Genomic DNA, 5,754 nt, shown 5'->3' on the forward strand with positions numbered 1-5,754 from the left:
ATGGGGACATAACTAGCCAGAGAGACCCAAAAAGGTGCAAAATGGGTTAGGGCTGAGCCAAGCAGAAGATGGAAAGCAGATAAGGCAAAACATCATACATAGCCTGGGACAGCCACTGTCCAGCATGGCGGGCCAGCTCCAGAGGAATCTGCAGACACTGGTGCCTAGACATTGCTCCCAGAAGCAACAGGGGCTGCAGTGAAGGAGGGATCAGGCCTAGATCGTGATGGATAATAAACTATAACTTCAGAGTGCTAACATGCTTTGGGAATCGTGTGGATGCTTGTTACAGGAGTTGCGTTTGTAGAGGGTGCGTGTAAGCCTGGTGAGTTACAGAGAATTGGATTTCCATCCCACAAGAATGCAGTTGCCTCAATACGCTAATCCTGCTTTCCTTTCAAAGGCTCCTGGTAAAGAAAACAGTGGAGGAAAATGTAGGCTAGTCTCGTCCCCTGATGCAGACGGACATCTCCTAAGGGTCGCCGGCCTCCTGATAGAGCCGGCTATGTCCTGAGTGGTACAGCACTTCTCTATAACACATGTAGAAACTTGCCGGCTGCACGGGGCTATATCTTCTTCCAGTTAGACAAGAGCTAACTGATGTTTAAGTAAAATGTGGTTTCGTTGAACTTGATGTGTCTGCTCTACAAGATTTGCTGAATCAAGTACAAAGACCGAGGTGGAAACTAAGAAACTGAAAAGCAGTTTAAACCCAGAGTCACTTCTTGCCAAGAAGGAAGAGGAGGGAGGCCGAGGAGAGGGAGGAGGGGAGGAAGAGGGGGAGAAGAGGGAAGAAGAGGAGGAAGAAGAAACTGCAGGGGCTGAAGGGATGCTCAGCAGTTAAGAGCACCCACTTCTCTTCCAAAGGACCTGGGCTCGATTCCTAGCTCTCACATCAGACATTTTACAATCACCGGATGCAAAATCCAAGGTCCAGAATCTTCTTGTGCTTTCCTGCGTGTCTGTGCACACGTGACATATGTTTACACAGATACTATAAAAACTAAATCTAATAGAAACTGAAAATATGTGTAGAATCTTTGTTTTTATTTTTAATTTTGCAGTGCTGGGGGTATAACCCAGGGCATCACACACAGTAGGGCATCACACACAGTAGGGCATCACATACAGTAGAGCATCACACACAGTAGGACATCACATACAGTAGAGCATCACACAGTAGGGCATCACACACAGTAGGGCATCACACACAGTAGAGCATCACACAGTAGGGCATCACACACAGTAGTCATGCTTTCCCCCAACAAGCCACGTCCCCAGCTCTGTGCTATCTTTATGTCTTGTATTCATTTTGTCTGTCTATCTGTTTGTTTTTAGACAGTGTCTCATGTAGCCCAGGATGGCCTTAACCTTCCCAGATAGCCTCACAATGACCTTGAACTTTGGAGCCTCCTGTGTCCCATCCTGAGTGCTGCGATTACAGGTGCAACAGCTCACCTGGTGTATGTGGTACTAGAGACTGAACCCAGGATTTCCCAGACGTTAGCCAAGCACCTTATTATCAAACTCACATCCCCAACTCTCTGATACCTTTTAAGCTCAAGATAAACAATGTGTATGGAATTGTGTTGGCTTTGTTACATCAGTGAATGGGAAATCACCACATTCGACTTATGCTGACTGCCTGCAGATCGGATGAGGTGCTCTTGCTGTCGTCCCCCAAGACAAAGACAGACCCCCAGCCTGCTGTCTGCTCCAGTTCCCATGACCTGACTACTCCCTTCTCCCAGCATCTCCACTGTTTGAGTCGTGGTCCGTACCCCTGGGACATGCTGTCTGTGCAGTCCCATCCTAACTGAAGTCCTCACAAGCCTCCTCTCTGTCCTTCCCAGAATCTGCTGTTGGGAAGCATGTGTGGGAGCTAAATGCCATTCAGGTATCTGCTGTATCCATCCCCAGAGCTTCACGCATGTCCATCCCTGGAAACCATTTCCTCATCTGAAATCAGGACCGCACTAGGCATCCGTTTCATGAGCTTTCATGGGTATTAAGTGTATGTGATCAGCACACTGTGGGGTGTATTCTAAATGTCTGCTTGCAACCATCATTTCTCTTTTCTCTGACGGTCCTTACCCTCTTCATGATGTGGTCCTGATCCCCAGCGGTGAAGGGTAACAGATTGAGAGAGAGTTTCGGTAAGAAACCCTTTGAAGTTGGGTTGCTGCTGGTTGAAGGTGGGTGGCCCAGGAAGTCCAGGAACTCGAGAGATGGTTTCAGTGGTGGTGGTGGGGAGGATGGTGGCCAATGCTATCGCTGTCTGTGTTTCTAAGGATCTCTCTGTTACAGCAAGCACGGCCCTAGCTCCCATGCTTCCTGTGATCCTGGAGGCACCTGTGCACCGCGCTGAGCAGGAAGTAACTGCCCTGAAGTCAAGGCTGTAGACAACCCCGCTGTAACTCAGACTGTTTGCATCTCAGATGACTTTGCCTTGCTGAGGCCAGCTCTTGAACCAGGAGAAGCTCAGTGACCCTTAACTATGCCAACATTCAGGGACTGCACCATGCCAGAACCAACAACCGACACAAGTGTTTCTAACAAGCCATTAACGGTCTTTCTTAGAGGTTGCTGCAGGTTCAGATGCTTGGAGAACTAAAAATTCCTAAGTGACCCTGACATAGCTGGTTTTTTTTTTTTTTTTTTTTTGGCGAGAGAGAGAGAGAGAGAGAGAGAGAGAGAGAGAGAGAGAGAGGTATNGAGAGAGAGAGAGAGAGAGAGAGAGAGAGAGAGAGAGAGAGAGAGAGAGGTATCAACATTAGAAATTACTCTGAAGAAACATTTACAGCCCTAAGTGCAAGTCCCCAGGAAGATGTCTTCATTAACACTCTGAATCCTCCAAGCTCCCTCTCCAGTCCTGGCAGATGCCTCTGCTGCCTCCACACAGCAGGAAGAATGCTGATCATTTCCCTGTCCTTCGCAGAGCTTGCAGAAATGACACATAGGCCAAGCAAGCAATAACTGAACACAGCAGGCAGGTGTGCCTGAGCCCCCAGAAGAGCTCTGTTTGCTGGTTGTCCAATTGGGAATTCCCATTAGAGCCCGTGAGGCTATTGGGGTTTTGGTGAATCTAACTGTGTGGCTGGCAGGAAGCTGGACCCCTGAATCTGAAGACGATTTTCCTCCATTAAGGACAGACTAAGTTGGAATGGGATCCACCAAGAAAATCTGCTCTGTTTCCAAATATTTGTCAACTTCATAAGCAGGATTTTCCAAGGTCTTATTTAACTGTGTGTGGAAAATAATCTTTTTTGCCTCATGTCTTGAAATTAAAAACAATGAAAGAAAACATAGCGATACAATTCAGAAGCACGGGGGATGGCAGATGTCTCTGAATTACTGTTTGCAGTTACAGCATTGAACACATGATCTGGGATCCTAGGGGTCCAGGATGCTCTAGCAGCGGCTCAGCTACACGTGGACCTCTATCTACTGCTGCTTAGACACAGGACACAACACCCTTGCTAGCCTTTCTCCTGGCCTGTGATCAGAAACAGACGGTCAGTTTGATGGAAGATCAGCACAGCACCTGGGCCGCACCCTTGGCATTGGAGTATCACATAAACACGGCACTCAGAGAAGCTGACCTTGACAAATCCACTCAAAGATCAACCAGGGAAAAGACAGGAATTGAAATGGGGCTCTGGATGAGGGGAAAGAGTCCTGAGATACTTAATGCAGAAGAGAAGATACTAAGACACATAATGATGTCCACAAAGGAACGTCATCAGAGTAGGTGTGCCACACACAGGGATGGGTTTAGGCAAGTTCACACACAATGCCCTTGACCTGAGCTTGTGTGACTTTGTACCCTGAGACAGAGCTTAAGGTCAGAGGTCAGTAATCTAGTTTTCTGTACTAGCTCTAGCTGGGCAGACACCATTAGCAGGGAAGCCAGTCCCCTCTTGTTTACGTGTAAGAGGAGGGAGATTGACTGTTGAGGAGAAGTGGGGTGTATGCTGAGTGCATCTAATATCAGGTCATCTGTGTAGTACTCTGAAGAAAAATGAATAGAACCTACAGGAAAATGGATCAATCTGAAAAGTAGAATATCAAACCAGATGACCTGTGCATGTGGATCCCAGAGGGCAACATCAAGTGTCTTCCGCAAGCAATCTGTCCTTACCTTACTTTTATTAAAAATTTTGCAGGTAGCTGGGTGGTGGTAGCGCACGCCTTTAATCCCAGCACTCGGGAGGCAGAGGCAGGCGGATCTCTGTGAGCTTGAGACCAGCCTGGTCTATAGAGCTAGTTCCAGGACAGGCTCCAAAGCCACAGAGAAACCCTGTCTCGAAAAGTCAAAAAACAAATTGCAGGTATTTTTGTTGTTTTAAAGAAAGATTTGTTTTGCCACAAATGGTGGTGACACATACCTTTAATCCCAGTATTTGAGAGGCAGAGTGAAGCAGATCTGAGTTCAAGGCCAGCAAAGGCTACACAGAGAAACCTTGTCTTGAAAAATAAAAACAAACAAGAAACAAACAAAAAAGATTTGTTTGTATTTTAATTATGTGTTTGGGGAGTGCAGATGCGTGCAGAGGTCAATAAAGGATATTGCATCCCCTGGATCTGGAGCTGCAGGCGGTTGTTAGCCATCGACATGAGTGCTTGGAACCCAACCCAACTGTGGTCTATATTTTTAACTGCTAAGCCTGTTCCTTTTATTTTATGTAATAGGTGTTTTGTCTACATGTATGTTCTACTTGTGTCCCTGGTACCCAGGAGGCCGGAAGAGGTTATTGGGTCCCCTGGAGCTGGAATGATAGGGAGTTGTGAGCGGCCATGTGAGTGCTGAGAATTAAACCTGTGTCCTCTGTAAGAGCAAACAATGCTCGCTCTTAACTGCTGAGCCATCTTTTCGGCTCCATCTATCTTATTTTGGGGACAGAGTCTCTCATTGAACCTAGAGTTCACTGATTTGGCTAGACAGGCTGACCAGTGAGTCTCTCAAATCCTCCTGTTCTTGAGATCCCAGTGCTGGGATTACAGGTTCCTACTGCCGTGCCCAGCGTTTTAGGTGGGTTCTGGGGATCGGATGTGGATCTATTTGCTTGCCACACAAGCATTTTACCAACTGACTTGTCTCCCTAGCCCATTTTAAAATAGCTTCCCTCCAGATATCTGGGGACGTTGCATGCCCATTTATACCTCAGAATGAATACGCTGATTAATGAGTATCACATGGTAGCTGGTGTGGGTTTAGTCTTGGGCTGCGGCGGAGTCATAGCCACTAGCTCAGCGGTTCTGTTGGCAGCTCTGTAATTGCCTTCCTCTTCGCCAAAGGGCTCCCTTCTGCTTCTGTAATGGCTGGCAGTGGGCTTGGGGGTTTCTCTGCAGCTGATCTTAGCATCTGAGGCATTGTCTGAACACATGTTGGGCTGAGGTTTCCTTCGTTCCTGTCAACATAATCCCATCTGCTTTCTGTCTTCCAAAACTGCTTCATCATCTCAGGACATCTCAATGTCACCCCTACTCTTCCCATGATGCCATGAGTTTCGCCTATTAAAGATGCCTTTTTCCGGCCGCTGAGGATCTCCGTGGTACCGTGAGGAGTTGGGTGGTAGAGTAGGGCCCACTTCCACGGCCATGCCAGGAGACCTACAGCCCATCCCCCTCGCATTTCTGTTTCAAGTATTTCTCCCCCACCAGCAAATTTTGTGATGAACTAAATCCTGCCTAGTCAAAGGGAAAAGCTTCAATAACTCAGCTGCTTTGGTATAAACATGTATAGAGATGTGT

The sequence above is a fragment of the Alexandromys fortis genome, unplaced genomic scaffold (genome assembly GCF_014885135.2).
Source record: "Alexandromys fortis isolate MF-2015 unplaced genomic scaffold, M_Fortis_MF-2015_v1.1 scaffold_12, whole genome shotgun sequence".
Lineage (NCBI taxonomy): Eukaryota > Metazoa > Chordata > Mammalia > Rodentia > Cricetidae > Alexandromys > Alexandromys fortis.